Source organism: Argentina silus, assembly GCF_951799395.1.
Source record: "Argentina silus genome assembly, chromosome: Y".
NCBI lineage: Eukaryota > Metazoa > Chordata > Actinopteri > Argentiniformes > Argentinidae > Argentina > Argentina silus.
Window position 1 is genome coordinate 38,522,544 of NC_139654.1, and position 15,204 is coordinate 38,537,747.

Consider the following 15,204-nt stretch of genomic DNA (forward strand, 5'->3'; position numbering starts at 1 on the left):
CTAGCTTAGGCTAGTGACTGTTGTGAATAGAGCAGCTGACAACTAGGGAAAGACCTTGTGACAGAATGGAAAGACAGCTGACAGGAGGAAATAGACCCCACCGGGGCGGCATTGGGTTAGCAACTCAATGCTGCAGTAACCAAGGTTGTATAAACCTAGTGGTTACACCCTACCTAGCTACAGAAACGACTTTGAGAAAAACACCCCTAGAGTCTGCGAGAGCGGGGGCGGAAGATGACTCATCTATGGCTAACATGGTTATTGACTCTGGAACGGACCTGACTACGAGTAGGGAAAACATGGCTGTGGAAGGCACTAGATCAGAGATGGGTGGGAAGAAGCTCCAAACTTGTTCATGCGGCTGGCAAAAGGTAACAACTTTGAAGGGTCTTAGAATCCATCAAGGGAGGAGGAAGTGCTTGGTAGAGGGAACACAGGGATCCCGCATTGACAATTATTTCCTCAGAAGTATGTCAAGTCAGTCGGTTGAAGTCCAGCGGCAGGAAGTAAACCACAGTTCGCAGGACATCAGCACCCCTGAAGTAGGTCCTAGCACTGAAGAAGACAGAGAGACCAGCCAGCCCAAAAGGGAAAAGATTAGTGCCCAGAAGCCGAGAGTTAAATGGCCAGGGGCTTCAGAAAACAGGGTATGGGAAGGTATCAACAGTGACTTGAGTAGGAGTTTAGACAAGTTGAAAGGTACTGCCGAGAGTAAACTGGAGAAAATGGGCGATATTATCTATGATTATGGAGCAGAAAGATTTGGCGTGTCCGAGAAAAAGAAGAAGACAGGTACTGAGGTAATTAAATCTAGGCGCCAACAGGAAATGGATAGACTTATCAGGGAGAGAAGACAGCTCAGGAAACAGTGGAGGAAAGCTACAGAGGCTGAGAAGGAAGGGTTAAATAGGCTGCAGGTAGATGTGAAGGAGAGACTGGCAGTGTTAAGAAGAGCAGAGAGCATTAGGAAAAACAGGAAAAAGAGAGAGCGAGCTAGAACAGCATTTTACAAAGATCCATTTAGATTTGTGAAATCGTTATTTAGTAAGGGGAAAAATGGTAGCCTTAGGGCTCCAAAACAGGAGCTTGAGGGACATCTGGAGGAAGTGCATAGAGACAGAGAAAGGTCTAGACAGCTACCCCTCCCCCCTGACATTCCACCTATTGGAGAGATAACCAGTCAGTGTGACGATAGCCCACCTAGGTGGAAAGAGGTACAAGAGATAGTAAGGCGGGCTAGGGCGTCTTCAGCCCCAGGGCCCAATGGAGTCCCTTACAGGCTGTACAAGAGTGCGCCAGATGTGCTGAGGTTCTTATGGACATTGATGAAGGTAGTCTGGAAGAAACAGGTTATTCCTAGGGCATGGCGTAGAGCAGGGGGAATTTTTATTCCCAAAGAAAGAGACTCTGTAGACATTAGTCAGTTTAGGCCTATAAGCCTTCTTAATGTGGAAGGGAAGGTTTTCTTTAGTGTGGTGGCACAGAGGTTGTCTAGTTACTTAGTAAAGAATAGCTTAATTGACACTACGGTGCAAAAGGCTGGAATTCCAGGCTTCTCCGGGTGCTTGGAACACACCAGCATGATTTGGAATCAAATTCAGACAGCTAGACATGAGAAGAAAGACCTTCATGTGGTATTTTTGGATCTGGCGAATGCTTTTGGGTCAGTACCGCATAGTCTGTTATGGGAGGCGTTTGACTTTTTTAAAGTGCCAGACAGTATAAAGAGGTTAGTTAAAGCTTACTTTTGTGACATTCAACTCTGTTTTACTACAGCAGAGTACACTACAGCTTGGCAACAGCTAGAGATAGGCATTATGGCAGGCTGTACAATTTCCCCTTTGGCCTTTACCATGGCAATGGAAGTCATAATCAGAGCCTCGAAATGGGTAGTGGGTGGGGAAAGGTTGCAGGGAGGGCTGCGCCTCCCACCAATCAGGGCTTACATGGATGACATGACAACTATGACATCAACAGCCCCTTGTACTAGGAGGCTACTGGATAAACTAAATAGCAACCTAGAATGGGCTAGGATGAAAGTGAAGCCAAGCAAGTCTAGGAGTATCTCCATTGTCAAAGGGAAGATAGCTGATAAAAAGTTTTTCATTGGTGGGGAAGTGGTTCCAACAGTGTTAGAGAAACCGGTTAAAAGCTTAGGAAGATGGTATGACGCAAGCCTCAATGACAAGAGTCAATGTGAGGAGTTGAGGCAGGAGATGATTCAAGGCATCAAAGGTATAGATAAGTCAGGGCTCCCAGGCAAGCTAAAGTTGTGGTGCCTACAGTTTGGATTGTTGCCTCGGCTGATGTGGCCACTGACAGTTTACGAGGTTCCCATATCGAAGGTTGAAAAAATGGAAAGGTTGATTAACTCTAATATTAGAAAGTGGCTTGGAGCCCCGCGCTGTCTGACCAGTGTGGCCCTGTATGGGAAGGGCATGCTAGAGCTGCCGATTTCTAGTCTGACAGAGGAATTTAAATGTGCCAAGGCTAGACTGGAAATGACTCTAACCCAGTCAAAGGACCCAGTTGTTAGAAGTGCAGCGCCCATAGTTAAAACTGGAAGGAAGTGGAAGCCTAAAGAGGCAGTGCAACAGGCACAGGCAGCCCTTAGCCATAGGGATATCATTGGGCAGGTTCAGCATGGACGTGGAGGTCTAGGGCTGTGTGCAGGAAAACCTGTGTGGAGTAAGGCAACAGCAGTAGAAAGGAGGAAACTGGTAGTGGAAGAAATACACAGACAGGAGGAGATGATAAGATGTACAAGGGCGGTGGCACAGGCAAAACAAGGCCAGTGGGTAAACTGGGAGAGTGTAGTGAAGAGAAGCTTGAAGTGGAAGGATCTGTGGAGCATGGAGGCAAGCAGAATTAAATTTATCGTAGGGGCTACTTATGACGTACTGCCATCTCCCCAAAATCTTAATCAATGGTTGGGTGAGGATGCTGCCTGCCCGTTATGTTCCAGCGTATGCACACTTAGGCATATAATGACTGGGTGTAGAATCAGTCTTTCTCAAGGGCGATACACGTGGCGTCACAATCAAGTGTTGAAATGTTTAGCTGCTGCAGTTGAGGGAAAACGGCTAGAAGTAAACTCGCTAGCTAGTAGTGGCCAGCGGAAAGACATTGCATTTATAAGAGAGGGAGAGACTGGCGTAAGGAGGCCAGGGCGCAGCTGCGCGCAGGGACAGTTGCGAACTGGCGCAGATTGGAAGTTAAAGGTAGATTTAATTGATCGTACCGGCTGAAATTGCTAGCACTAATTTGCGGCCAGACATGCTGCTGTGGTCTGAAGCACAGAAGCTAGTTTATATTATCGAACTCACGGTCCCTTGGGAAGACCGGGTTGACGAGGCTTATGAACGAAAGAAAGCTAAATATGCAGAATTAGCGGCAGACGCGACACAGCGTGGGTGGACCGCTTTTGTTCGCCCAGTGGAAATTGGTTGTCGAGGATTTGTGGCCAAGACAACCTATGCACTGCTAACGGAGCTGGGTATTCGCGGACGAGAATTGAAACTGGCGATAAAGAATATGTCGGTAGCAGCGGAGAGCGCTAGCCAGTGGCTGTGGCTGAGGCGGAAGATCAGTAGCTGGGGTTCCCGTTAAAGGTAAGATGCAACAGCGACTTGACTAGAGCATGAGGTAGCATAGCTTGGCATTGTTTGGCTATATTAATGAGAAGGCATCGTGTCATATTGTGGTGGTGAGGGGTTTTGTACTGCCATTGTTTGGCTATATTTATGAGAGGATATCGTGTCATAGTGTGGTGGGGGGGGTTAGTACTGCTAGCCAGTGTAGGCTAGCCATGAAGTTGCACGGACACAAACATTCCCCCACAACATAAATAAAGGGCACACTCACCCCTCCTTTCCCTAATCCGGGACCGTATCCACCCGGGGGCTTCCCCACCTCTAACCCTTCCCTCTACCCTAAATTAGGGTTTGAATCCCTGCATCTACACTTATATAAAGACATAAACATAAACACATGCACACACTATTTAGGCCCCCACATACACCGTTCCCTTACCTTACAGAAAACATTTACCCTAGATAGGGCATCACACACACACACTGATGGGGTGGGTAGGCTGATAGGTTGGTTGTAGGGTTTAAGTTAAAGATAGTATTGAGGTAGTGGTGTTGAGGGGGGTGTTTCCAGGACGCTGGACTACACAGTTAAGCCTTCTCGAGGTGTCGTGGGCCTAACTTAACGAAACACCGGTGACAGAAGGTGCCCACTTGATAACCCCAATGACATGCTGCTTACCTCAGTTGGCTAGAGTAGGTAACCGGTGAATGGTACCACCTGAGGAATGACTCCGTAGACCTATGACGGCGTAGCCTGATGTTTGCTATGGTGTTGCATCGAATGGTGGATATATCACTCGCTTTGTTGGTTTGATTTGGCCTTCTACATCTGTTTTACCTTGGATCATGGCACAAGGGATTATAACATCTTGTCCTGTGTATTAATAAATCCTAAATGCTGGACACTTGGAGATCTGAGTGGATTGGATACAGAAGTGTCTAGGGATAGAGCCTAGGAGTTGTTTCTGGACAGGGCTGTGCATTGAATAGGATTGGAGTCACGTATCATGGTATTTCCTGTTCCTGTTTGTAACCGTGGCATTTCCTGTCCGTCCAGCATTCTTCCCCTTCATGGGTCCTGTTATGGCAAACATGGAGGTATCCCTATTCCCTGCCTCGGTCACAGATTTCTTCTACGCTGTCTTTCAGAAGATCAAGTCCAATCGCGTGGCTAGCACCAGGAAGGTATGTAAATATATCTGATCAAATATACGATCTTCAGCCAGTATTGTGTAATACAATTGTAGAGATTTGGTAGCATCTGGTAGTTCTCATGTGATTTTGATCTGACGTAAGCCTGCTTCCAGAGTCGGGTAGATTTCCTGCAGCTGATGATAGACTCGCAGAAAGACAGCAACTCAAAGGGAGAGGAGCAGAGTAAAGGTGCCTGCCTTAAACACACACACACACACACACACACACACACACACACACACACACACACACACACACACACTGTATACTAGCATCTAACACACACACATACAGTACCTGCCTCAAACACCTATACCTACAAACACACCTACCACCCCATTTCTCCCATCATCATAGGATTGAGTGACCATGAGATCTTGTCCCAGGCAATGATGTTCATCTTTGCTGGCTATGAGACCACCAGTAGCTCTCTGTCCTTCCTGGCCTACAATCTGGCAACCAACCCTCACATCATGACCAAGCTGCAGGAGGAGATAGACACTGTGTTTCCCAACAAGGTAACCCCTCTGCAGACTCCTATATAGTACTATTCATGTGGAACAGGTGATAGTGACAGTGACAGTGTGATAGTGACATGATAGTGACAGTGTTTTAGAGGGTACTGATGAGTGTGTAACCCCTGTGCACTGCAGACTCCTACAGATGGTTAGATAGGTGACAGTATTTTGCAGTGTGCTAATGTGTCTGTAGCATCCCTGTGCAGACTTCTGCCCAGTATTATTCATTTGAAACAGGAAGTAGATAGGTGTTGTTGGAATCTTCAGAATAGTTAAAAGGCCAGTACCTGAGGACCTGAGGGATCTACAGGGTATATACCTTAAAAGCATGTCTGACATGCAGTGGTGTGCATGACCATAGAGTGATTTCTAAACTAATACAATTATCTTAAAATAAATTATAAAACTAACAGGTAATCAGTGCAGAGACTTGTGTGATATGTGCTCTCCATCTGACTCGTGCTGCTGCATTTTGTATCATTTGCCAAGAGCTTTCTTTGGTCGACCAGACAGGAGAGTGTTACAGTAATCAAGGTTGCTAGTAATACAAGCATGCATTCGTCTCTCAGTGTCAGCCTGGGAGAGGAAAGGTTGCACCTTTACAGCTGTGTTCTGTAAAGGTCCATGTAATATTCAAGCGTTCTAAAAGCTTCCTAACGGTTGTAATGACTATCTTTAATCGGTAGCGATCAGGGAACAAGATCCCTTATAATAAATCCCTTATGAATAAATATTTCATTTACGAACGCTGTTTTGGTTCGGAAAAAACACGCTTTTTAAAATGCAGTGTCCTACCTGACATTCGGTTTGCATTGTGACGGCCGCCGGGGTGTGCGGGCGCGTCACGGACCCAAACACAGTGTAAGCAGAGAGATCCACACCAGAATTACAGTCAAAATTATTTATTCGATTAGCGGGGAGAGGGAAATGATAGAGAGAGGGTGGGGTTGAGAAGGCGTCGTGTCGTGCACGGGCCCCGCAGGAGATCCGTCGTCGGGAAGATAGCAGGGGGTTTCGGTACACGGTGGGTGGTCCTCTTACGTTCCAGGTCGGGGCGGCAGCAGGGTAGTCAGACAGGCGAAGGTTGGCAACGTAGCGGGCTCTCGGACGGTCTCGGGGTCGGGCTTCAAAGGGGGCTCTCATATGGTCAGGGATCGTACACAGGTCGACGGTGACTTGGCTTACTCTCGCTCTCATCCACTACTCCGTGGTTCGCCTTAGCAACTCCTCCTCTCTGGGTGCTCCGTGGGCTCCTTTTGTCCCGTCTCTGCTGCTCCTGCTGATGCCCTTCACCTGTGCCTTGATGGGCAGGAACTCCATGTATGGGCATACGGTGCCTCCACGGGTTGCAGCTGTGGCCCCTTGGGGCGCAGGAACTCCATACATGGTCCTGCCAGAGACAACACGGGGCAAGAGAGGGACAGCAGAAACAGCAGAGACAAAGCGAGGCGAGATATACACTCCACTTACCACCGTCCCACACTCGCGCATGGGCTTAGGCACGGGGCGGGCGCCACAGCATATAAACATGTTGTGAGTGCCAGGGGTGTTCTAGGGGAGTAGACTGACCTTTCTCTGGTGGCTGCCTCTCCCAATCGTGTGCGCATGTAGAAACACAACAGAAAAAGAAAGAAAGACTGTTTATTTGCCATGCAATCAATTCACATCAATTGTTGGAATGGGTCTTTTTGCACACACCCCCCCCGAGACAACACACACGCACTGCACACCCCCCCTCCGAGACAATACACGTGCACACCCCCCCAGGGAGAACAGAGCGCTGGGCTCTGGGCACAGGGTCAGCCAAGTCAGCGCCCCTGGAGCAATTCGGGGTTAAGTGCCTTGCTCAAGGGCACAACAGCAGTGGTAGGGACCTGGATATGCTGCCAGCAACCCTCCAGTCACTAACTCACATCCAGATCCCTCCTGGAGCGGGGATCGAACCAGCAACCTTCCGATTGCTGGTCGGCCTCTTTAACCTCCAGGCTACCTGCCGCCCCCAAACAGCTAATGTCCAACACTGCAAGTTCATTTCGGGGGGATATATTATTATTAGGGAGGATGTTGTTGTTTGGACAACTTCAGACAGAATTTCTCCACGATGGCAGATTTCCGGCAAACTTACTTACTCTTCTTTAAGTGATACAAATATGTTTTAGTCACATTCTTGATATGGGTTTCAAAATTAAGATCTGAGTCAATGGTAACACCTTGTTTTTTTGCCTGGTGCTTAGTGTTACTGTAAGTAGTGTCTTTAAGTGTGCAGACAGTTTGACCAGGACAAGGACAAAGAGCATTTTGGCATCAGCATTAATTAATTAATTCTAAGGTCATTAAGAACCTAGTTAATAACTTAACAACATAGTGCTATCTCAGTGCTATGATTGGCACAAAAGCCAGATTGGAACATGTCAAAGGTACAGTTGGGAAGAAGGAGATTATTTAACAGTTTGAACACCTTTTTTTCAAGAATTATTATTTTTTTGCTTAAAAAGGGAAGGTTGGAGATTGGCCTAAAATCGCTAAGGACTGAAGAGTCTAAGTTACTTTTCTTCAGGAGGGGTTTCACCATGGTAGTTTTAGGTGCAGATGAACAGACCCCCACTTTGCTGAGCATTTCTGTATGACCACTGCAAAAGAGTTCATAGTGCTTCCATGTGGTGGAAGGTGGGGTAACAAGTCATCAAACACATCTTCAGGTCTTGCCTGAGTGATCCTCCTCACCTAATATTGGTTCTCTTATCTCAGAAGTATGTTGCAAATTCCTCACATTTGTAGGTGGAGAGCAGATCACCAGGTGTCTTGTGGGCGGGATTTATAAGGCTGTCAATCGTTGAAAAGAGCACTGTTTGAGTTGTTATGATTCATTATCAATTTTGAGAAATGATCCCGTCTGTCTTGGCGTTTTTTTATTGCCTTATTAAAAGCAGAAAGATGCTCTCGAAGAATATCAAGGTGGACCTGCAGTTTTTGTCAGCTCAGACTTTCTGCAAATTCTTTTAAATTTGGCCACAGCCTTTTTCAGTTTGACTGGTGCTACAGAGTCGATAGTTGCCCTTAGTTTGGTGTTGAAGCTGGTTGCTAAATCATTATCACAGGAGGAAGCTGTTGATGGTGTACTATTCATATTCATATTCATCATGAAATTCTCATCTGCTCAGCGACATGGCTAGATAAATAATAGAGTGAAAATATATTTTTCCCCACTTCTAATAGACTGACATGCATTCATGTTTAGCCAGGTTTCAGATAAAAACATTACAGTGCAGCTTTCGCTCTGAGATAAGATCAATAAAGGTTTTGCCAGATAGGGACCTAATATTCAAAAGCACCATGGTAATGTTCTCTGGGCTGTTCGGTGCTGCCCGGCCACAGTTAATGGAATGGATACCAAGTTATTCACATTTGAACCACCTGACAGTTTTCTTGTAGTCTGTCGACTGTGATAGGAAATAATAGACTGTAGCACATTCAGTATTCCAAGCAGTCAATCCACTAAAAGCAGCCCAGTTTAGTGGCATTTTGACTTCTGATTGATCCTTGTGTACATCTATCATTTACATTGTTCAGTGGAATCTAAATGTATTTTCTTCTAACTATCAAGATAACATTATTTAGCGATTTTTTTGTTTATTCATGTATAACAAAAAAGCAAGACACTATTACACACGTACATTGAAAGTAATGGCGTTCTGTATGCGGGTGTCATGAAATTAGGCTATGCAGATTAGAATAAGTATAGTACTGTGTTCATTTCCCCCCCAAAAAACACAAAAAACTAACAGCTCTTCAGATTTGCGACGAAAAAGAGTTAGTTCTGGGCTACGGCTACGTGAACGACCAATCACTAGTGCTCATGTGAGTGTAATATCCCTGTGCAGGCTCCTATCCAGTACGAGGCTCTGATGCAGATGGACTATCTAGACAGCGTGATCAACGAGTCTCTCAGGTTGTACCCCATCGACTTGAAAGAGTCGCCAAGAAATCTGTTGAGATCAGCGGCATCACCATCCCCAAGGGTATGGTCGTCATGATACCCATCTGGACCTTGCACCGTGACCCCGATGTGTGGGAAGACCCAGAGGAGTTCAAACCAGAGAGGTAATGGGCCACATCTTAACCACAACCACAATATCAATCACAACAGCAACGATAAGAGCAGTGTTCCACAAACAACCATAAAACAAACCTAAATGCGACGACCAAACACAAACAGGTTTCTTCAACCATGTATAACCATCATATTACTGTGATTTAATTGATATGTTCTTTAACCCCTCCTCCTCTGAACTCTCCGTGTGTAGGTTCAGTAAGGAGAACAAGGAGAGCATCGACCCATACACCTACATGCCGTTCGGGTTGGGCCCACGGAACTGTATCGGGATGCGATTCACTCTGGTATTGATGAAACTGGCGATGGTGGAGATTCTACAGAGGTTCAACTTCACCGTCTGCAAAGAGACAGAGGTGAGACAAAATAATGATACAATGATTGTAAATATAATTTTGTACCTATGACTTTGTTGCGTTTCTATATGTAGCAGAGGTGATTTTGGAATCACACTCGCGTGATGAGGTAGCCCTGCCTGAGACATGTAAACTGAAGTGTCGCCCTCAGACCTTGAGGATGTCCTCTTGGCTTAATAGTAGCGTTTGTGTCTTCCACATGGGAGACCCGGGTTTGAACCCCCATACTACAATTCTGTACTTGCGTACTGCATGAGTATGTACTCCCCATTTAATTTCCCAGATTGCATTTTTTTCAGTACTAGGCGCCAATCATCCTCAGTATAGGCTACCTACTAAATGATGGAAGTGTGAGATTTAAAAAAAAAGCTATTTGTATTTCTGCAAAACTCCCTCGAGACTTCATAGGGCCATTTTAATGTATGTCGACCCAAGAGAGGTTGTCCAGGAGTTTGAGTTTATTTGAATTTATAGTGCAATGCTACCCGAACGTAACAGTGACACTGTGTTAGGTAACATTCATAGTGTAACGCTGACATCTGTTTTACTCGTTCCTTCATACTTTAACTGTGTGTCAACTCTCACCAGATCCCCATTGAGATGGACCTGTTCCGCTGCCAGGAGTCCAACGACAACCAGCTCAAAGCAGACAGCCAGTGATGAGGACCTGCCCTGCTGCAGGTCTCTCAGTTATTATGTTACACATAGATCTAGGATCAGCCCCAACACTGGCTACTTTCAAAAATGGGAAAAAATAAAAAAAAGGGCTTCGCTTTTGCCTTAAATTGAAACTAAATTGGCGCTAATAATTGCACTGTGACCCTAAAATGCACTGTGACTTTTATTCTTTTTTTTATGTCTTTTATGCGTTTTTATTCTAATTTTTCTTTCATGCTCTTTCCTTTTTATCTATTTTACGTAAAGCACTTTGAATTGCCTCTGTGTATGAAATGTGCTATATAAATAAACTTGCCTTGCCTTGCCTTGCCTTGCCTCGCCTCTGGGCTCTGCTGCTACTGTATGCTGCTCTCTTTGTATCTGTCTATTAGTGGAGGTCCAGGACTCGTTGTACAGAGACAGTTGTTGTCTGTCGTCTGCAGTGCAGGGATTTGCATGTGACTTGTGTATGTTTTGTACTCGTCTGGTAGTGGGTCTCTATCATCACGCTAAAAACGTGTGTATAATCACAAACTAAATCATAACATGAGAATGAACAACATGCCATCAAAACATGACAATAAATAGGTGTTAGATTAGATTCAACTTTATTGTCATTGTGCAGAGTACAAGTACAGAGACAACGAAATGCAGTTAGCGTCTAACCAGAAGTGCAAAAAAGCAGAAAAGTGCAATGTGAACAATATATACAGGTAGAGCAGTATAAGCAATATATGAGCAGTATAAGTAGTGCAGTATAAGCAGTATATGAGCAGTATAAGCAGTATATGAGCAGTATAAGTAGTGCAGTATAAGCAATATATGTATTAACAGTAACATTATAAGCAGAATAAATATAGAATGCAGTATGAACAGTATAAGCAGTATATGAGCTGTATAAGTAGTGCAGTTACCAATGTATTGGGTCTATCTATGGGTATCGTAGTGCAGCAGTAGTCAAAATGTACCTGCATTTTATCGGTTGAAGTGCCATCTCATCTGTCATAAGATTTGACTTGTAAAACTGAAAAGTAGGATACAACTAATAGCCTAAATGTATAAACACAGGCCACAACCAAAAAACAACATGGGAAAATCGTTTACGCATCCTCTGCAGCAGGAACAGTGCAGAGAAAAAGTATGTACAGTAAACCCCATAACTGAATACACTTCATACGCTTCAGCGCGACACAGAACGCCTATACTGCAACAAAGTAAAAAGATGAGACAGACACGTGTCTTCAATAACTTGCATGTTTAATCAAAATACAAGCATTCGGCACATCGTTAACTTGTAGGAAAGTTTAATCAGGTTTTATCAATTGTATTATTTTAAATGTGAAATAAATAGCATCAGTGCAGAGGCTATAACACACTACAAAAGTCACATTAAATCACGGAAAGTAGGCTAGGCTAATTAACGGAACTATATGAATATACAGCCGGAGCCCAGTCCAGGGTTCTGAAAGCGACAAGTAACAAGTGTGCCCATCAACGGTCTAGATATTAGGCCTATAGGTAACATTTAGTCCTCCACTTTATATCACAGCCAGTATAACGTTTAAAATGACTACAAAACAAAAGCAATATAGTCTACAGTGAACGGCGCATTGTCCATTTGTCATACATGTCCAAACAGACCTGCTCACTTGAATAGGAAAGTAGCGCGGCGGTTCGTTGCTTCAGCAAACCTCTCGATGACTTTACTGTTGAAATCCATCTGTCCCTGAATCAATGTATTTTCAATGGAAAGCATGTCAAGGCCGTTCAGTCGCTGGTGTCTGTTCTGTTCTGACAGATGTATAATGTCTTTGAATCCAGCCGATGCCCAAATAGTCTCCACCAAAAATCATACATGGGAAACAGAACAGCGCATGTTTCGAGGTGGTAGCGGTTAGCCATCTCTTTTTGTCAAACCATTCCTGTTGGCCCTAAACGTTTTATCTCCAACTTCTCTTCCAAAGGCAATGTACTAAACCGCATGGTCAACAAATAATCTACACGATTCATTGTGAAAACTTTAGCTAGCTAGCATTAGCGATAGACGTACAGTAGATGAACTGAATTGCTTTGTGATTATTTCCTGTCATGTCAGACCACGTTAACGACATTAGCGTTTAATAGTTTTTCGCCACCTGTTGCTAGGCAGAATTCATACCCAATATAATTTGCGTGAGGTTTTCCCTGCTTACGCCAATCACGCTCACGTTGTTCCCCTCGCAACGATGGGGCAGAGTGCTCCGCTGCCCCACAGCAGAAAGACGGGACAGGGAGCGCAGTCCGCACACACTAGTAATTACTAGTAATTAGTAATTACTCCAAAAACAGCACTATACGAATTATGAGTCAAGTTTATTATATTTATACACACCAATTTCACCATTTAATCTATTTTGTATTAAATATAAAATACTTATTATTATTACTAATTAAAAATATGACTAATAATTGTTTCGTATTTGTAATGTACTTTATGAGACTTTATGTTTGTAATGTACTTTATAAAGAAAAAAAACCTGTATATCCCCAAATTTGATTCTATGCAATATGTTTTTTCAAATGTTGTATTTGTCTTGTAGGCTACTTTTGTGTAAGCCGTATATTGTGGGTAAAATGCACTATAAATTCAAATGAACTTAAACTTAAATGTGTATTGCAGTGGAATCCTAACTCGAGATCCGCGTGTAAATCGAATCAATTTCCCATTGACATGAATGCAAGATTTACGCGCGCGGATTTGGAGTTAGGATTCCACCCAAAATGCGTTGCTATTGGTATCATTATGACGTTGATATGTACACAGAATTGAGAATGTTCTGCAATAATACACAAAGTTCTTGAACTTTTAGTTTAGTGGCATAACGAGCTAAGACGCAACCTGAACCTGTGCAATCAGTATTACCAGAGTGAGATATAAAGAGATTATAACCGGAAGATTCGGCGCTTATACACAGCCTACTGACTGAGGTAGGCTAATGTAGGCCAGAGATGTAGTATAGTTGACATATAGTATAGTTTTATAACACTTGTATTTGTAAATACTTGAGACGGCATAGGCCGACTACCTTTACAGCATTTGGACAAGGGACGCGTAAAAATGTCACTGAGAGATATCTGTCACTAGGAGATGATATTCCCATTAAGTCGAATTCAGCGTTGGATATTTCTATATGCCTAAAAACTCACATCTTTAGAAAGGCCTTCCTTTAGGTCCTGTCCTCTTGTTGTTGTTAGTGTTTTGTTTGTGTTTTTGTTTGTGTGTCTATTGCACTCAACTGCACAGGCTTTGAAATTGTGGCTACAAATGAAAAACACATTCCAAATAAAATATATTTTTTATTATTATTATGAGAGACCTAAATGCATGAATTGAATTAGGGCTATTTTAATTTTGCCGAGGTCTTCTGCTTATTAGCCTATAGGCTCCTACCTGTACCAGGCCGATTCCAGTTAATAAAATGTGCCCATTATATGGCCACTGATATTTGACCTGTTGGTCACAATTGTAGGCTATATTTCAAGGCGTGTCAACAAACATAGCCAGCCAACCCACACTGGAAGCTTTTGCTGACTCTAACATAGGCCTCTGACAGGACCAAGTCACTTCGAACCATTGCATCGAACGCTGATAAGAGTTGTTAGGCAGTGAATTACCATGATAGTCATTCCAAACCCATTATGACGCCAGCCGAACGCACATTATAGATAATAACATTTCTTTGCTGCCAATCGGTGTACTGGTATTTGTTGACTGATTCAGTAGGGCAAACTCAAAGATTGTTATCCCTTTCTCATTTGGGGAATCTTTCTGACATTCCTGTTGCATTATAGTATGGGTGTGTGGAGATTATTTCAATCATTTTTGTTTGTGTTCTATCTACTGTAGATGCATAAAAACAATGGAGGTGAAAATATATATGAGTATTGAGGATATCAGGAAGGAGCATGAGAGGATTAAGACAGAGAAGGCAGAGTTTGAGAAAAAGATAGAGGAATATGAGAAACAAAAGAGAAGGGACCAAAAAGTTAGGCAGAGGGAGGAGGAGATCCTGGCCAGAAAGGCAGAAAGACTGCAGGAGGACAGGAATGAGTTCAATAGGGAGAGGGAGGAGATGGACAGTGGGATCAAGATCCTCATGATGGAGATTGAGAAAGAGAAGGAGTCCTCAAAGGAGATACTTAGAAAGGCTGAGAAGGCAGAGGCAGAGTTAAATATGATGAGGAAGGAGAGCGTGAAAATCCAAAGAGACGGACAGAAGGTGGAGCAAGAAATGCTCAGGATGTGGAAGGAGAAGGAGACATTTCTCAAGGCCAAGAAACAGATGGAGAAAGAGATGGAGAAAAATATGGTGGCAGTCAAGAGGAGAGAGGCCCTGGTGATGGAGGCCGAAGAAAGACTTAAACTGAGCAAGGAAAAAGAGAAGGAAGAGCAGGAGAAGGAGACCTCAAAGGAGATGCTTAGAAAGACAGAGAAGGTCGGAGCAGAGTTGCAAATGATAAAGAAGGAGTGGATGAAAATCAAAAGAGACGGGCAGAAGGTGGAGCAAGAAATGCTTGGGATGTGGAAGGAGAAGGAGACATTTCTCAAGGCCAAGAAACAGATGGAAAAAGAAATGGAGGCAGTCAAGAGGAGAGAGGCCCTGGTGATGGAGGCCGAAGAAAGACTTAAACTGAGCCAGGAAAAGGAGAAGCTAGAGCAGGAAAAGGAGACCTCAATGGAGATGCTTAGAAAGACAGAGAAGGTCGGAGCAGAGTTGCAAATAATAAAGAAGGAG

The 15,204-nt window shown here is 44.0% G+C and overlaps 1 pseudogene across 1 annotated transcript in view; it reads left to right on the top strand.

Annotated features, from left to right (window-relative positions):
• Positions 1-15,204, top strand: part of LOC310824108 (cytochrome P450 3A27-like) — a 194,952-nt pseudogene that overhangs the window by 166,831 nt on the left and 12,917 nt on the right. Inside the window, exons 7-10 of the transcript in view lie at positions 4,907-4,976; positions 5,145-5,305; positions 9,187-9,406; positions 9,610-9,772. The product of the transcript in view is annotated as a cytochrome P450 3A27-like (transcript). The remainder of the gene's footprint in view (positions 1-4,906; positions 4,977-5,144; positions 5,306-9,186; positions 9,407-9,609; positions 9,773-15,204) is intronic.